The sequence below is a fragment of the Coptis chinensis genome, chromosome 3 (assembly GCF_015680905.1).
Source record: "Coptis chinensis isolate HL-2020 chromosome 3, ASM1568090v1, whole genome shotgun sequence".
NCBI classification, from domain to species: Eukaryota; Viridiplantae; Streptophyta; class Magnoliopsida; order Ranunculales; family Ranunculaceae; genus Coptis; species Coptis chinensis.
In genome coordinates this window covers 17,036,921-17,056,561 of record NC_141458.1, presented here as the reverse complement: position 1 = coordinate 17,056,561, position 19,641 = coordinate 17,036,921, and the positions used below count along the sequence as shown (strand labels likewise).

The 19,641-nt window shown below is 36.5% G+C and overlaps 1 non-coding gene and 1 pseudogene across 2 annotated transcripts; one reads left to right on the top strand and one right to left on the bottom strand.

The window, feature by feature from the left end:
• Positions 1-192: 192 nt before the first annotated feature.
• LOC147508306 (uncharacterized) lies at positions 193-1,943 on the bottom strand (annotated as a pseudogene). The gene is made up of 5 exons (XR_015218036.1): positions 1,819-1,943; positions 1,666-1,751; positions 903-1,006; positions 606-753; positions 193-345 (listed from the first exon to the last, which is right to left on the bottom strand). The product of XR_015218036.1 is annotated as an uncharacterized LOC147508306 (transcript).
• Positions 1,944-17,027: 15,084 nt separating this feature from the next.
• Positions 17,028-17,221, top strand: LOC147508305 (U2 spliceosomal RNA). Its single transcript, XR_015219728.1, has one exon. It is a non-coding gene; the product is annotated as a U2 spliceosomal RNA (small nuclear RNA).
• The last annotated feature ends 2,420 nt before the right edge of the window (positions 17,222-19,641 follow it).

Here is a 19,641-nt window from a genome sequence, read left to right as displayed (position 1 = left end):
ATTAACATAAAAATTAGTGAACAAGAAATCAAGAATACTAAACTTATTTGGAAAATCCATAGCAAAATTTATGATATTAAATAGATATCAAAATATAAGCTTTCATTGGCGACATGGAAGCACAACAAATAAAAAAAAAAAAAAAAAAAAAACTCATAGTTTAATGACAAGTAAAATGTAAATATCACTTAGCACCACGTAAATCTCGAATCACATGCAAATCTCCTGTAGCATCCCAATCCAGTCAAACTTCTGCTCAGATACACTTAAGAAGTTCTATAAGTTTGGCATGCCCCTTCCAATTTTGGAATCGTAAGTCTTTTCCAAGACAAGCTCCATTGGTATCTTTGGGACCACCAAATTAACCAAAAAGAAGGCCATTAAAACAAGTTCCAACATGCTAGATCTCTACCGAGGAAGGTTTACATTTCATTAGTTTCTGTGAGATTTTTCAAAAACATCACCCTCAATAGGTACTTATTCTTTTTTTCTTCTAGCGGAAGATAAAAAGCATCAAATAATTGAAGGAAAGAAGCATTTGTTGATAACTCATGAAAGCTTTACTTTAATTACACACGAGAACAACATGAAAAGTGATGAGCAACGTAATAAATACCTATAGTAGGTCTAGGTGTGGTCCTTATTTTTAAAATCTCAGGACGAGGAATAATGGATCCTGATGTTCCTTCCCCTCTAGAAACTCTTACTTTCGTACTGTCTTCCAAATATTTGACTCCAGTCTTACAGGGCTTCCTGTACAATTAAAAATAAGGACACCAATGAATATGGGAGCAAGAGGTAATGCAAATTATATATCCTCTCTATTCTTTTTTTTCTTTTCGATAATCATATACCTTCTCTATTCAAAACCTCAAGTAAAAGGTATAACATCGAATACATACCCTGTAATAGGGTCAAGAACTTGAACATTTGACACATGAAGTGGTGCCTCCACAGTGAATATTCCACCCTCATGACCCTGCCCTTGCTTGATGTGTTTCTTCACCTGAAAATTCATATATTCCAATCAATTCACCTGTCACCATATTATAGATGAAATGCAAGAATTGCGTAAAACAAAAGTATTGTTCCTATAAAAAATCTGTGGTGGTAGGCGTAAATGGCTAAGTTCATAAGATCTTGGTGGAAATCAAGAAGCTTTTGTATAATTGGTCAAGAAGTGTCAATCTTTTTAGGAAACTTAGATTTCAAAACTTTATTTGTAATTTGGATACTTTAGATTTGTAAATCATTTCGTGTAGTTAGGTTATGTTGTGGGGTTGTTATTAGCCACCACTAGCAACCTGCTAAGGATTAGCTACTTTTTTGGGAATTAATATATGTTTTATTGATCAAAAAGAAAAGATGGCAAGCTAGATGTGCCTACTCCAGCAAATTGCAAGGTAGAGTATCACATAAGTCGTTATATGTAGTCCAATACAAGAAATATGTAACAGGAAAGTTCCATTTTCTAGAAATTTACTGTGTCCGAGACTTCGGAATCGTATTACATAATAAAGCATGTTAAACAAGGACATCCTCCCTGATACTGCGACAACACAAACTTATAAAAACAAGATCAAGGGATAGCATGATTTTAGATGTATCAAAAGAGAATAAGAAAAAGGAAAGAGAGATCCCTAAGACGAGGAAACTCAATCTTACCAAATTTTTGCCTTCAACAAGAACACGATTCTGAGAGCGAATGACACGCTTTTATGACACCGGTCTCACCTTTATCTTTTCCCGATTATCATCACCGTGATAGCAATGTGACAAAGGGCAAGATAATAAAAATAAAATCGAAAGCAAATGGAAATTAAAAGAAGAGAAACAAATATATATATCAAGTTAGATAGACCAAAATATCTATTGTTTTCTTTTACATTGTCTCCTCTAAGAATTCTCGAGTTAGATCGGTTTGAGTACGCTTTCCAACCCATGCGAGAATAAGATCAAAATCAAGTTATTTACTTTTTTCTCTCTGCACGAGTTATGCATATATGCAATAACCAATTAGAAAGTTCACAGTACTTGTTCCCTTTAGAAGTCTTAGCATATATGTCAAAGCTAATAAAGCAAACAACTACGATTGTGTTGATATTCTAAAAGCTAAAAAGTCCGCTAACATTTGGAGACTACATGAAACTCTTTTCCTCTAGTGATCATGCTTTTTATACTGTTGACTACAAATAATATACTACTTAATGGCTTTTCCATGTATACAATATCCTATCATGTATAAATAAGTTCATTCCACTACCACATAGCCACCTTCAAAAGACTTTGGCCTAACGCAGACTTAAGTAAAAGATAAAGCGACAACGTGCTATCCATTGCTAGAAACACAACCAATTACTTATTTTGCACAAGTTCACTATGATGCTCCATACATGAAACCACCAGGTTATATAGCCATAGGCTTAAGGTAAAAATGAAAGAACTTCTCTTAACTTACTGATTAATAACTAATAATCAACAACAGAATGAAAACATACATACTAATAAAGTTCAATCACATAATAAATATAACGTACACCTAAGAACTGAGCAACCCCAATTTTTTTAATGAATTGAAGATTGAATTTTTCTATTTTTAAGAAAAACTCGGTTTTTTTTAGTTGAACTAACAATGGCATACACCACTTCCTGAAAATGAACAATTGATGACTGAGCCGAAAATAAATCCACCAAAACCATAACCAAAATCAAAGTTAAGAGGAATAATTGATCCGAAACGAAATTGAAAGGGAATAAGATATTACCTGAACAAGAAGGAGAAAGAAAACAACCAAATGAGATGAGTAGGAGAAGAAGTCGACCAAATGACCAATCTTTACTAAAAACAACTCAAAGATTTAATCTTTGAATATGAATTTCACAAAATAACGATCTACTAGTTTTCTCCCTCTCTCTATTTTGAAAATTTTCGATAGGTTCCTTTCTCAATCCTGCTAATATTTCGGAATAAGCAGGTATAAACCAAAATTTTGGGTTGAGTCGAAACTCTAAGTAATGTGTTGCAATCCAGAATCCTTAATCAGTAGTGTGCTGTAAGTAGTGTACTCTAAGTGGCCGATACGCCGTTAAGCTAGTGCAGCGAGCATGCCCACTTAACCTTTTATTATTTCATGGATGCTCCTTTCTTTACTCCAAAAAAAAAATGGCAGTTGCAGCAACACCACTTAACATCACAACATCAGGTGCAACTACCAATTGTTCCTACTTATTAGCAGTTACTTCAAAACTAGTAACAACCATTAAAACTGCGTATTCATGCTGAAAGGGACAATCAAAATGACATCGAACAGTTTCCAAGCAAAAGTAAATGCCTTCTCAAATCCTTGCTTAGTCGACGCAAGTCACAGAAGGATGAGGCAGTGTATACTTTCTTAGATGAATACAGAAACACACAATAGAATCAATCTAATATAGATGCAAATCATGTATAATGAATTCAAACAAAAAAAAAATCGCATTTTTAGGATCTTCTTACCTTTAGAAATCAAATGAGAGATGTTGTTCGAGTGAGAGATCGAGAAGAGAGATGCTATTCGAGTGAGAGATCGAAAAAAAAACGAGTTTTATTTGGAGAAAATAACCGGGCCGACATTTTGCCTTTAGCGCAGACGAGAGAAAGAGATGAAAAAACAGTTTTTTGTCTTAAAAAAAATTTTTTACCTAATTATCATAAAACCAGCTTTTTGGATGAAAAACAATTTTTTTTATAAAATAGAAAACAAACGCATTCATTTTTTCAAAAAACGTTTTTTTTTACTAATAAACACTTTTTGCCAATAAATAAATAGTAAAGCGGGAATGAGCCCCGAGAAGCTCAATTTTTCACATTCAAGCTACGAAGGCTAATGGCCCCTATTATTTTTACGAACGTTAGCGACCATCGTTTATACCGGTTGTGGCTGTTGTTTTTTTATCAATTTGGTGTAGTGATTGATCTTTCAAAGGCTTGGACTTTTTGTGTGTGCTTGTGAGATGTGAAAGATAGAATTATACATACTAATACTAGCTAGGAAAACATTCTGATAATCAATTAGGTGCATGATGTTGCTCATAGATTTCTTATGGGGAGTAGGGAAAATGTATGGATTCAAACTGAAACTTTGTTTGATGAAGTGAAACGCATGGACGCTTCACCAGCATCTGCATTTCACAATGGGCTAACTGACGTGCTATGACATTTTGGTGAGGTAAGCTACCTCTCTTGCATGTTCAAGCAATTGACTTAAAAGTGCACATAATACCGTATGAGTTGGTCTCCAACTCGGTTACAAAGTGTCCGACATAAAGGTCTTTGTCTTATGACCAATAGCTAGGGTTTATACATTTGAGTGGATTGATTAGTTAGTTGCATACTTGTTGCCCCATAAGTTGATTCTGGTAGTGGTTGGAAACACTCTTTAGCACCTAGTCTTGCTACTATAAGTGTTTAGCAATTCCATTTAGTGTTATCACTTTCGTCGAAATAACGTTTTTTCCTTTCGTTATTTTCTTCGAATTGCAACTTTGATTTTTGCAGATTAAGTTTGGACAAGGCTCGATGAATGAAACTCAACCCATGCAAACCGTTCTTGTTAAGACATATTTTTGGTTAAATGTATGTAATGTTTTGAGATGGTGGAATGTAAAGGATTATGTATTGTGAATGAATCACGATCTGGCTAGTTTGTTACATTCGTGATCACGGTGAATTGTTTTCAGTGGAGTTTGATTGTATACATATTAAATGATTTATTTAATTTTTTAGGATATTAAATAATTCTTATTAAATAATTTTTTTTCCATAAAATGTATATTGTTATGACAGCTTTGCCAAAACCGTCACAAATTGAACAGGTTTTTTGACAGTTTTTGCTGAAAATTATGACAGTTGTACTACATTTAATGACGGTTATTATGTAATAGTCAATATTTTACTGCCTATTACGACGGTTTTAGCCCTATTTTTGACATAACATCTTTGAAGTACATAACGTTTTTACGCAAACCGTCATAAGTTTAATGACGGTTTTTGTAAACTTTTATAACGGGCTCTGTAATGACGGCGATTGTTTCTTTAATGAAAAAATGACATTAAACCTATTTCATGACGGCTTTTATATTTTACTTATTTTTTAAATATTTTATTTTAGCCGTAATTACAAATCATTTTTTTAGTAGTGCGGAAAAAATGGAAATCAAATAATGTATAAATTAAATTAAAATATGCAATTAATGTATCTACTAATCTACATAGAGAGGAGATCAATGGATCTCCGATCAAAATATTTTAAGTTCTGGTCCGTAGCGAATGGCTGCCTACAAAATCTCATGGTGTTATAAGAAGTAGTAGTCTTCTACTTAGCATATATGTGAAAGCTAATAAAGCAAATAAACAATTGTGTTGATATTCTAAAAGCTAAAAATAATTAACATTTGGAGACTACACATGAAACTATTTTCCCTAGTGATCATGTCTTTTTATCTTTGTTGAAAAAAAACCGGTGACAAATGTTACAGCCTAAGATCCGAAAGGGCCTCTACCAACCATGGCACAATGTACCATAGTCTTAACAAGATTAATGAGAAGAAGCATTGCTTTCCCATTCCCAGAAAATCATCCAAATAGATGATATATGAAGTAATGGAAGGCAAATCATCCATATTCAACAGAAATCAAACTAGTAGATAGTTATCCAAAAAGTTATATTTAAATAATTGTATATCTAAATGTCAAGGTTATTTGAAGACATTTGATTCTCATTCAACTCTATCTAAAGAACTTAAGGATGCCTAACTAATGAAGAAAGCATATTTGTAGATAAAAATAAGCCAAGGAATTAGTAACATCTCTATCTCTTATTGGACGTATCCCAAAATCAACCATTTCAACATTTATATGCTCTCCAGTGCCGGCCCTAAGGCAAAGTCATGCAAGCAAGCGCTTTGGGCCCCCATTATTTTGGCAAAGTAAAGGGCCACCAATCCACCACTAGAGTCTACTGTAACATTTTAACGCCCACCTTGCAATATTATACACTTATTAATAAGAACAATATTATAGTTATAGGCTTAATTGAAGCTTATATATGGCTAATGAAATTATTAAATCCACTTGCTATTTCATATATTACAAAGTCAAATGATGCATAAAATCTTATTTGTTACATAAAACAATAAAACAAAAAGAAATTCAACTAAAAAGAGGAGATAACAAATAATAACGCTAGACAAAAAATGCATTGATTTTAGTTTTTGACATGTGAACTTACACATATAGGGCCACATTTTAAGAGTTGGTTTAGGCCACCGAAACTTCGAACCCATTTCTTGATGCTCTCCTCTAGAGATCAGCCATAAGAAGTAGCCCACCCAAACGCATTCACCACTGGAGGAATCTCATGCTCTACTAGCCAAGAGTAATTAAGAATCTTAGCTAGAGTGGAATTTGATAATGAAGTCAAATCTCTAAAGTTTCAATCTATAGCCAAAAGATAAATACTGAAATTGTTAAATGTTATTTGTATAACAATTTTAGACCAAGGTTAAATACTTACATGAGTCCCACTATTTCCATTTTGTTAGTATTCTTATTTCACATGAAACTGATACTTTGTTTCTTCAAGGTTGCTTTGAGGACAAGGAACATGGAGTGGAGCTCTCTCTGGTGGGTTTTTTGTGAATGTTTAGAATATATCGTCAAAATGTTTTATGTTTTGATACGCTCGTGATCATAGCATGTTTTTCATTTTAAAACGTTTGAAAGTTCAACATTGCGTGCTGCTATTTTTTTGCAACAATCAAAATGGAAATCTCAAAATTAAGAGCAAGACAATCTGAACTCATAACTTCATTTTGTTTTATAAAAAACATGTAGTAAGTTTTATTTGTTGCTTACAATCTTACATAGTAACATACACTCCCACTTCCGTAGATAAACGAGAATTCATAGTTTACAATCCCGCTCTCTTTAACATCAGATTCAGATGGAGATATGATCTTTGCTGATGGCAAGATCCAGGTTTGACACGAAACACTCGAGTATAACTTTGACATTCTATTCATGATACCTTTTATCCTAACTTGAGTTTTTCGACTATGAATTTGCAGGCCTGGGCTCTGGACTAAGAGGTACATTGCCACACCGGAAATTAACAGTGGAAAATTGTAAATAATGTAATTTTGTAGCCTATATGCAAATTACTCGATGATTTGCCACAAAAATAAGTCAATGTAGCTTAGAATGAGATTCAAAAAGGTAATACTAGTACGTTAATTTCTTTACTTGGTGAGGCACTCCTTAAATTACAAATGTATGTGAGGACACGTTAAAAGATCAAAAATATGAGTTTCCCCCAGAGCAATCCTGTGAAAACCGAGAAGTCAGAGAAACACCGATATCTAAAGGAATGTCCCAACACCACATAACATCTATTTGCACCTTAACTAAATAGGATTGTTTTCCCTTTGCAAGAACACAATCATCAAGCAAAGACTGAAAGTTTTATTCTAAGAGTTAGTAAAAGATACAAATTTTCATGTTAATATTCTAGGTCGACCACAAATCCTAGAAGTATCTAGTACTTGTGATCGGTATCGCGTGCAGGCCCGTCTGAGATACAGTGCAATGGCATTTTAGGAGTATTCATGCATCATAGGCCACAATAATCTTAAAACATTCGCAGTTTTTATTTCCCCCTCCTTTTTAGAATCCTACCCAAACCGATCTATTGACAACCTAGAAGAGATGCAATTTCAAATAGGAGCGGTGAAATATTTTGAGTTATTCCTACTCCAAATAACTTCTAGTGTGTAACGAGCCATTTGGCACAACAAACACCTACTACCAAATTAGTATTTCCCTGGCCTAGTTAGTGAGGTTTGTTGACTTAACAATTACGTTTTGAAGCACGAAACACATGAGAGCATCTCTAGGTGGTAGTATAACCTGTCTAAATCTTTAAATTTGAAGAAATATTTCGAAATTTCCCGAAATTCCAACTCTAGGTGGCCTCAAATTCGGTCGCATCACCTGTTCATTCGCATTCTTATTCGCAAATTTGGAATTTTGGATGCGGATACGGAGCGACATTGCTAATGTCGCGCGCCATTGCAAATGTCGCCCCAATTTTTTTTTGACTTTGACCAAAGACCACCAATGTAATATAATGGCGCCAATTACTACTAATCGCGCAAGTTTTTTTTTTTTTTTTTTTTTTTTTTTTTTTTTTTTTTACTTTTTCAATTTAGTGTGGCAATGGGAATGTCGCGTGAGTTTTTTTTTTCAACTTGGGGGTGACAGTGATAATGTCGCGCGATAATAGTACTGGCGCGCGTGGTAGAGTCTACAATTGCATTTGCGATCGATATTTGCGACCACCTAGAATTGGTTGAAATTTCCTACCAGATTCTCCAAATTGTTTCTTCAAATTTGAAGAGTATACTACCACTACCTAGAGATGCTCTGAGGCTTTAGCACTATTGGGATTATTCTATAATACTAGATTACTGCAAAGCAATAGGAAGTGAGTGGAGAGAGAGAGATAGGGGAGAGAAGAAAAACGAGACAAACAAGAAGTCAATGCCCCCCAAAAACATTCCCTCTGCTCATTCGATTAATGAAATTTCACTTAATTAAGTTTGCTACGTGCAACATTATTTTTGAGATTCAATCTCATTAATCCTTATGAGGTCCATCCACTCCACTACATTTTATTTTTTTTTGTGATTGTTGTAAAGGTGGGTTTTAGTTTCACCTTGCAAATGTAGTTTGGAGGAGAATGGATTTGGGAATTGGAAAGATCGAGTTCGTTTATGAGCGAACTGCCTACGTATTAAGCTCTCACTTTAGATGGGGAGAATTGAATCAGGTCTGACGTAGTTCATGTAGGTGGTATTTATAGTTGTGGAACATGTAGATCTACACAAGACGTGTGCTGACAAGCATAAATGTGTGGTTGAGATCAAGAATAAGTGCAAAGGGGATTGCTTCCACCCATTTAGTGAAGTAATCTGTGGCTGCAAAGACGAATCGGAATCCGATACTTTTCTATGGGGTGAATGGTCCCATGATATCCATGCCCCACATGTGTAATGGCCAAGGGCAAGCGATGTTGATTAGCTTGCAAGCTGGTTGGATGATATTGTCTAGGGGCGCAGTTTGGCGTTTGAGTAGCAAGATAAGCTAAACTGTCTGCGTGGCGATTCTCATCATGTAAGAAATGATGTATGGTGGCATTTTTGAAAGAGGGAAGTAACTGATAAACAACATGAAGATATTTAGAAAGGTTACCTTCGTGGGTAGTGTACTCTTTAGCAATCTGGCGAACAACCAGTTGTGAGTCACTAAAGACTTTAAGCTCTTGAACACTGAGCTGCCGCGCCATTCTAAGTCCCATAATTAAAGCTTCGTACTCCGCCTCATTGTTAGAGGTCGTGATATCAATGCGAACTGATTTCTCAATCATAGTGCCATCTGGTGACACTAGAACGACTCTGATCCCGCTTCCTCCAAGATTGCTAGAACCATCTATGAAAAGCGACCAGACTGACTTGTCCTGTGGTTTAGTGGATGAGATATCTGTTTCTGGTTCCCAGTTAAGGTCATCAATGGGAAAGTTTGCTAGGAAGTCCGCAACGACCTGTCCTTTCTAAGAAGTTCGCGGGACGAACTCGATGTGATGTTCCCCAAGTTCTTCAGCCCATACTGCCATGCGAGTTTTCTTGTTGTCTTTGAGAAGGATCTTCTTCAGTGGGAGGTCAGTGAGTACTTTGATTGGGTGTGCTTGAAAATAAGGCCTGAACTTCCTTGCAGAGTACAATAACGAATAACGCTTTTCGATGTAAGAGTAGTTCTTTTCAGCTGGTGTTAGCGTCTTTCTTGTGAAGTAGATCGGCTTTTCTACCCCTTGGTCCTCCTTGAAGAGGACTGAACTGATAGCAAAGTCAGAGACTGCGAGGTATGTTTCACCATCTGTTGGTTTGGCCAGGACATGTGGTGTAGTTAGGTATTCTTTTAGAGTAGAGAATGCGTGATGGCATTGGTCGCTCCATGAGAACTGTTCTCCCTTTTTGAGAAGCTGTAGGAAAGGTCGGCATTTGTCTGATGCTCGCGATATAAATCGGTTAAGAGCTGCTACCATTCCTGATAGTGTATGTATTTGCTTCTTTGTCTTTGGATCGGGCATGTCCAAGAACACGCGGATTTGGTCTGGATTAGCCTCGACTCCACGCTGTGATACCTGATATCTAAGAAATTTCCCAGAGGATGCTCCAAAAAGGCATTTTTCAGGGTTCAACTTCATCTAAGTTTGGCGTACCTGAGAACGCTTTTGCTTTGAGGTGATCTAGGTGATCCACCGTTTTTGCTCTTGACCACCATGTCGTCTATGTAGACTTCCATGGTGTCATCTAACATGTTCTGAAACATGTCAGTGACCAGCCGTTAGTAGGTGGCTCCAAATCCGTTCTTGAGGCGAGCGGGGAGGACGTTAATGATAAATCCCTTTGTTCGCGGATGAAGGAAGTTTTCTTTTGGTTTTCTTCTGCGAGTGGGATCTGGTTGTACCCACTGTATGCATCCATAAATGATAGGAGCTCGTGGCCATAGGTCTGGTCCACAAGTCAGTCAATGCTGGGTAGGGAAAAACTATCTTTAGGTGTCTGATCTCTTGATTGACATTGGTGAAGTCTAAGTAGAGGCGAGCTGTGCCATTCTTTTTCGGGACTGTTACTATGTTAGTGATTCATTCTGGATAGTTGACCTTTCTAATGAAAACTACTTTTTTTAACTTGTCGACCTCCTCGTTAATAACTTTTTGAAATCGCAGGGATAACTTCCTAGGTCGCTGACGAACTGGCCTAGCATTAGGATTAATTTAATTTATGATATGCAACACTAGGATCTATACCAGGCACATCGATATACGACCAAGCAAAAATGTCTTTATTCATCGATAAGAAGTTTACAAGTTGTGCTTTGAGGGTAGGGTCAAGGTTATCCCCTACATACACAAACTTGGGATTGTCTTATGTGCCTAAGTTCACTTTCTCTTTCTCCTCATTTTGAACCGGCCGCTTGAGTCGGTAAAGGCCCTCCGTGGTTGTGACAACAGGGGTAGAAGCGACCTCTGTGGTTATAACAACAGGGGTTGGGACGATCTCTGGAGACTTGACTACAGCAGTTGGGGCGACCTTTGGGTTCTTGACAATAGAAGCTCGGGCGACCTCTGTGGTTACGACAACAGGGGCAGTGGTAGCCTCTGTGGTCATGACAACGGTGGTTGGGGGGTGACCTCGGGTCGTGAACTTGTGGAGTGACTTTCTTAACGTAACCCCGGCGTTCTCCTTTGGCCTTTTGGTTTTGATCTCGCAATGAAGTCTCGACCATTTTGGTGCCGGGCGAACTCTTTTGGTTTAGTTGAAGCCCCACCGAAGCTTCAGGCGCGCAGCGGGATCTCATTGCAGTTATAAATCTCGAGCTGGTTGCTGCGTAGCTCTATCATACCCTCGGGGCCCGGAAAGCGGAGTACCGATGGAGTGTTGATGGTACCGCTTTGCATCTTGTGGATCCGGACGCCCCTAGGATCGCGTTATATGACGAAGCCGACATCTAGAACGCTTAAAACGAAAGTGTTGAAGCTGACTTTGTCCTCCTTGGATCCCATGGAGACAGGGAGTATGATGTCGCCAATCGGGTCAGCTCGAGAGCCATTGAATCCATAGAGGGGGGTTATTGCATCTATGAAGACTAACTTGGGCAGGTTCATCTCTTTGATGGTGTGATAGAACAGGACGTCGCATGAGCTACCTGGGTCGATCAAGACGTGTTTCACTGTCTAGTTGCTAATTTTGACGTGGACCACCATTGCGTCATTATGGGTGAGGGAAACCTTGTTCAGGTCGACCTCTGTGAAAGTTATGTCGCCTGAGTTGCGACTTGAAGTGCGTGGGGTGGGTGCTGCTTGCGAGGAGAACTGGTAGACTTCTTGGAGAGTGCCTACTCGTCTTCTTTTTTCTCTGGTGGACGTCACCAAATCGTCCTAAAACGTGATCATGTTGATCGTTCTGGCGTTATCCTGTCAGAGGAATGCTGACGACGACCATAACGGGAGCGGTCTCTGGGACATCCTCTGCTACGATAGCGATCTGGACCATTGTGGGCGAGCTGGAGACCTGCTTCGCTCTCTGCGAGCCATGAGCTTATGGTGCAAGTCGCCATCAGAGATATTGGTGTAATGCTTGACCTGACTCAATGAGGTCTTGGAGGTAGTGTTTGAGCCCCCAGCACTCGTTGGTGTCATGACATTTGGCTCTATGGAAGGCACAATATGGCTTTCCTGGACGATCTTCTGGCTGCCTTACCGTAGGTCGGTAATAGGAGGCTTTCTTGATTTTCTCCAGTATGTAACTGGGAGGTCGAGTAAGAACAACGAACTCACGGCTGCTGTTTGTCTGTCTCCTGAGTTCTGGCCTTTCTGTCTGGGACGCTTCTTGGACGGTGGGGCATCGTCAGAGATCGCTGCCACTTCTTGTTCCTCTGATTGGCCTTGATGTTTCAGGGCTTCTTGTAACTTGATGTATTTGTCAACTCGAGCATACAGCTCAGACAAAGTCTCAGGACGTTCTTTCAAAAGTGATCTGGAGAGGAAGTTATCTTTGTGAAAGGCTTAATAACGGATTAAAAAAAGAAGTGTTTATTAAATTAGTCATTACTTTATTTTGCTTTTACTCTTTTGTTGGTCAGACCGTTCTTTTTGGAGTGCGACCTCAGGTGTATATTCTACGGTCTCCTAGGAGTGGTCGACCAGCTGAACACAAGGTTTCTCGTGTGTTGATAACTTGATATCACCTGGCATCGTGATCTATTTATGAACGTTTGATGTATTCATGTACAAACAAACCCAGCCTCGCATTCTCATATAGTCATATGGTCCCGATGTTGGACCGAATCTTAAATTTACGTATCTCTAACTAAGTCCTGGCTTCGAGGCATTGATTATGTGAATTAAAAAACATTTTACAATACCATAATTTGTAAGTCAGTAAGTCGGCCTCATTTCTTATAATTTTTCTAAAAAAGAAAATCAATATACTTACTTTTTGGCAAGTATAGACCGTTTGAAAGGTAGAATAACTAACACTATCGTGGATCCTTGTTAGCAATTCGTGAATCGAATTTTTGAAGGTATAGCAATTTGCGAATTTTTGAAGGTCATACGTGTAATATTTCTAAATGCTTGAAAGATTCGGAATAATTCGTGATTTTTGTCTTGAAACGAATAATTCGGTTTTTGACGAATTTTTTAAAAATTCGGTTAAAAAAGAAAAAAAACGTGAATGAAAATTCGGTTGCGCTTTTGTTATTTTTTATGTAGTTTGTGTCTTCACTCTTACTTAAGTCCCTCACTTTTACATTCTTAGTGATAAATTAATTCAAAAACTTTGTTTATACTTTTTGGACAATATTTAAATTGTTATGCTATAGTGTGTATGTATTTAGAAGTTTGAACTGTAATTTAAATCCAATAACAAATAAATGAAGCTACTTAATTATATGGACCGTTCAATTGGTTTCAATGTTTTGGTAGCGAAATTGCTTGGATATGTTTGTTATGTTGTAAAGAATGACAACTATTATTAATATTTTCTAACATAATATGACGAATTTTTGCAACCAAACGTTTAAAACGCGTATTAATTAAACACCGTATAATTGCCGTATTGCGAATATTTGACCGAACCGTTTTTTTGAGTCACCGAATAATTCTTGAATTATTTCCGTATTTCGAATTGCTAACAAGACTATGGATATGCTTTGGGCTTTATAATAACTTGCATTTGTGCACATGCGTTACACGTGAATTTATTTATTATCGAATTTGGGTGACTTGTGCAATGTGGATGCATTGTTAAAATAATAATAATAATAATAATAATAATAATAATAATAATAATAATAATAAAATTGTTAACAGGCAGTTAAATATGCATGTCTAGGGACTTTTTCAAACAAAGTTAGATGACTATTACAAATAGAACATCATAATAAAAGAAATCGGCATTGTGAATGCCTTTGTAATTGAATGCCATAATCTACCCTGCAACATTAATGTTCTAATATAATATAAATTCAATTATGGTAGTAGTACAAAATAAAAATACAAAATTGGAGATAAGGTCCTAGAATGTTAGTAGTACTTCAATTTCTAATTATAGTGGGGCAGAGTCACAAAGATAACCTTTTATCTTTCCTGGCACCTGCATAACACTGCGACCATTAATCCTGGAAAAAAAAAAAATAAAAAATAAAAAATCCTTGAGCTGAGATTAAAATTTTACAAACCATTTCCCTAGTCATACTCCTTTGTCAGAAAATGGCCATGAATTAGTCAACTATATTCAATATTTCACGCGCTAGCTTTAGGCACATCTAGTACGTATACAATCAATTATTACACATAGATTTCTAGACTCTAAACAAAATACAAAGATTCAATGGTCTGAAGCCAAATTCAAAGTGCCTTTCGTTTCAGCATTATGTTATCCCCTGCTATAACTTGCTTCGTCAAAAGTCAAAACCACTTTTTCTCTGTAACAAAGCATCAAAGAAATCATTAGAATAACACTAAAAATTACAAAGGGGAAATTAAGCATGTAGAAGAAACTACTTAAGTTCCTCTTATGTAGTTAATTGAGTCATTAACACATATATCCAATTTGTATAGCAGGGCACCAGTAAAAATTGACGAGCTTGAAGCAAAATGCATTAAATCTAGTTGTACTTTTCTCTTCTATTCTTGATCATCTGCAAGAGACAAATTTTCCTTTATCTTGACTAAACTATTTTTCAAAAAATGCTCGTCCCTATCTTGACTAAAATACATAATCAATCGGATTCAATGCAAGATATGCGTATAATAAGAACACATACCTAAAAAATTGTTTTCTATTGCCGGCAAGCCGAGACTCTTATATTCACAAACTTACGTGGTTGACATCGTGGTATTATGGAACTCACTCATAATCAAAATGGTGTCATTCATTATTAGTATGCAATGGTAGACATATTAGGTGGATGGTGATAGAAGTGGAGATTTAAATACTTAAACTAATTCTAACTAAACTCACTCATGATCCATCTAAAAACACACGCCATTCATAATAATAATAATAAAAATAATAAAAAACCTTCTCAAAAAATAGCTAACTAAAAAGAATTATTACAAATCAACATTTGGGGATTCTAGAGGATTATATTACATTGACAAATCTTAATGGATTTAATGGAGGCACTATTTCCTTAAATAGGAGTGAAGATCGACAAATATGGCTACCATCATGGGGTTCAGGGGGTATAGAGTGATCAAGATTAACCAATGCCCAAAGGGTAATGCAAAAAGTTTGAGAAAAATAATATTGTTGGATTGAACTACATATAATATTTTACACACAGCACAGGGAGCACCCTATGCCAATAAAATGCACAACTTAACAAAAACATTAATACTAAGTTCCATATTCATGGGCTAGCTACAAAACTACTTTTAAGAAAGCAAAGAAACAAACACAATACTGCATAGGTCAACACAAAACCAATGAAGCTTGAAGAAAATGCAACAAAATAAGCTAACTTCTTGAGAGGACATCATCATTACGCAGTGAAGATTCAACGAAAATGTAATGAATTCCCATCTCTATTTGACAAAAAAGATATAACCCTTTTTAAGTCATGTACTCATTCGCATTGCAATCAAATTTGGAGGCCCAACAGTTTATAAGCCCAGCTGCAATTGTTGACTTTTGGCTGATTTTTGGATAGATTCCATGGTATTGATTGCACTTAACAAAATTCCACGAACCCTCCAAACACTTGGATCTGCCAAGTCATGAATGATTACCTACCATTGCCCCACACTTCCCTATTTTGTTAGATAGAAGGTGTTTTTCTTTCGTTCGTGTTAAGCAAGAAAGAAAAGAATAAAGATGGTGTATTATTGGTTGGGTTTTTTAAATGGGCTAACCCTTACCTTGTTGTGGGTCGTGAGGCTGTGGGCTTTAATAACACTGTGATTTTTATTATTATTATTATTATTTTAATTTTTTTATAGGCAAGCGGGGTTATTTAGAGGTCCCCTACCCCTTTTCATTAATAAAAATAGCTTAGTACATTCGTTGATAGACTGTGATCACTTCCTTCTACATTCACCTTGTGAGTAGCTCCTAGCCATATTTCCTATATTTTGAAATCCAACTACCAATAACTGTATTTTTCTTAGAATTACCAATTTGCTATCGTCAAAATTTAAAGAGAAAATCTAAAATATTTGCTGGAAAAAAATAGGAAATGATCTTCTAAATGTGTTTTTCTCATTTTTTATGTTGACTCATGAATTGAGTGATTCCCTATAAATTTATTTTTTATTAGGACTTAAATGATAATTATTGAATTTTTCGATTAAATAAAAAAACTAAAAAATGAATTTTTTACTAATATTCTAAGGGTAAAATTGGAAGTGCAAATCTAAACAAATATGTTCTAGGTGTTGCTTCTTGATTGGGCTTGGAGCCCTTAGAGGGAATATCATTGGGAGCAAAAAATCCCATCTTGGATTATGGCTATCTCCTAAACTTTTCAAGAGATGGAAAATTCAGAGATGATTGTTGCTATAACCGATGTGCATAATGTGAGACTAGTAAAGAGAGTGTCTTTGAGGAAGTATCGATTATCGATGGGAAGGACAAGGGGCATGACTACCATCTATGGTCTTTCGAAATTTAGAGGTGTAGTATGTACACAACCAATAGTGAAAATTCGACTACAAAAACTAAGAGATGTACTTTGTGATTTGTCGGACTTATCCTCTTTTTGAGATTAGATCACCTGAACTACATGCCCATACATATATCCTCCAGAGTCCGGACAAATGTTATATGAAGAGATAACATTTTAGTCCCACATCTTTCATTGGGGAAAAGAATATGGGCGGCGTAGGCTATATAATGAAAGTCGAAAGCAAAGATCACAAATCATACCTTTTCGGCCTTTTGGCTAAGATCAAGTGTAGTATCCGTTTTATCCGTTTAATATCGATATGTGAGGCAATGCCTCACACGATATTAAATTAATTTTTGATTGGGGGAGGTTCCACCACAATAGCTTGCTATTGGGGATCTCATGTGTCGCCCATGCGTCGCACTAATGTTTAGGCTCGGTGCACCCCTACCAAATCAAGTTTAAAACATTGTAGCCACAACATGGATTTACCACCCATTACAGACCCACTTTGCCATAAAGATAAGTTCCTTCTAGCTTAGTTGGTAAAATCTTTGGGTGATGATATCAGAAATTTGGGATTTGAACCCCAAGTCGGTAAAACCTTTGGGTGATGATATTTGGTCTCGAACCTCACCAGCATCAAAGAGTTACTGATCTCATTTAAAACAGGCTTACCAACCAAAACAAAAAAACCTTTGCCATACAGGTGAGCTGTTTTTTTTTGGTTTTTGTTGCACAAAGAAAACTATGGCTTTAACCGTCTCCGCAATAATTGACTACAAATATTTTTTTTTCTAAGTAAGAAAATATTGTATTAAGAAAGTGTGCAGAATACAAGGTGGACTTATAGCCCGCTAAAAACAGTTACATGAAGTTAATCAAATCTAAACTACAGGGATTCTAGTGAACGACCTTCTCTAGAATGTAAAGAATTGATAACTACCGATCAAGTTTTCAACTCTTTATGAGGCATTTCTAGGTAGATCCATTTGAACAAACCAAGTGTGCCAATTGTGAGTTTGAGTCAAATTTCCCCGGTTTACAAAATTGCAAAGACATAAATATGGTTTACAGTGCTTGCACTATGTGTGCAAAGAATGAATGATGTCCCTCATCTCAGCCAGAAAAAGCATGCAACCAACAATATGAATGTAATCGGGGCTTGTCCATGATCCTCTCTACATGGCTACATGTAATGCCTACCAAACCAAATTGTAATGTTCATCACTATTGTAGGTTTAGGACAACTCCATGACCATAGTGTGGTGTATGATAGTCCATTTGTAGCTTTTTGGTTGTTTTACGGTTTTACCATTCAAAAATTCTTACCGCTACCCGTAAAGTCACCTTGCATGCACCGGATTGGGATGGCCGTGTTTTTGAATAAATGGAAAAACAAAGTGTGTTCTATTCATTCACCGAAAGCAAAGTAACTTGCACCGCGAGTTTGGGAGTGCTCTAAAATGTAGAGAAATCCTACATATTCAAGCAAAATGGAACTACAAGGTGTTCAAAACCAACTAAAAAAATGCAATTGTATTGGTGATGAACTTCCAAAGGCTTGAAGTTTGAACTTCTTGTTTCAAACGAGGCATTCAAACTAGATTACAACGGTGTGTATAAGCTTAGAAACTGAACTAGCCTCTTATAACACCTTTGAAAAGTACAAAAAACTATTGAAAGGGAGTGATCTAAAGTACATGATCTTAACACTTTTAGGTGTGTTAGAGATTTGATTTCTTTACTCCGTTCGGTGTGAACACAAATTCCTTACTCACGTGTCTTCGTTCGTTTAGTTTTGAGTAGGGATTCGAACCAACCTAAATTCTAGGACATCATACAACTTCCTTATGCTCTAGGTTAGGAAACTAGTGAGTAAGTTTCATATTGATTTGCTAGCTAAGTTTGTTTTGTTTAAATCCTAATGGACGCTTAACATGCGAAACACAAAAATGGTAAAAAGCTACGAATTTTCACAAGATATTCAAAGAGAAAGAAGGGGTGGAGGATCATGCTACTCATGCAAGGTTTTATTATCTTACCTTAGTATCGGATTACTACCATCTCTAAGCTATTTTAGGTTTATTATAAACCCCAAACCGGCTTCAGAGTCGATCCCTAACGAGATGAACTCATTTCTAAGTCCATTTCCTTAGCATAAGAAGTTGAACTGGAATTTCATCTCTGAAACTCCATCTCAACTCCTGGACTCATAAAACCTAGTCCTGTCAAATATGGAATCAAGAAGTTAAATAAGACCCGCACGCGCGGCTAGCCCAGGCATAAAAAGGGAGGCGCACACAAGTCTTTCTTCATTTCCAGGCCTCAAGTTTGGCCGGACACTACCATTTTGGGGTAGTGTGTTATATGTGCCCTTAAGTCCAAGCAGTGAATCCTACTTCTAATAAATTTATACAAATCCTCAGATGAGCATCATTAACCCTCCACTTAGGAGGGTTTTAGCTCATGATCCTTGGATTATTGAAGGCGACAAGATATATGTATGTAAATGAGAGAGAAAAAGAAGAAAAGAAGATTTAAGCACCAGATTTACCTAAGGAAAAATATAGTTTATTCAAGAACTAACATGTTCCCCATTAACACTATTACAAGGTTTTACATAAAACAAAAACAAAAGAACTAAAACAAGACAATAAATGATAAAGGGAAAAGAAGTCAAGGAAGTAAATGGAGTGAATCATTTTGTTTTGTTTTCTTCCTATATTTGAGAGCATTCGCCCCTTATCCCACGTGAAACACACACACACACATTTATTTCCATCTTATCCACAAAGTTATTAAAACAAAGTGACACCTTGCTTTCTTTTCACTATTAGCACATAATTTTATCTAATTTCATTAATTAC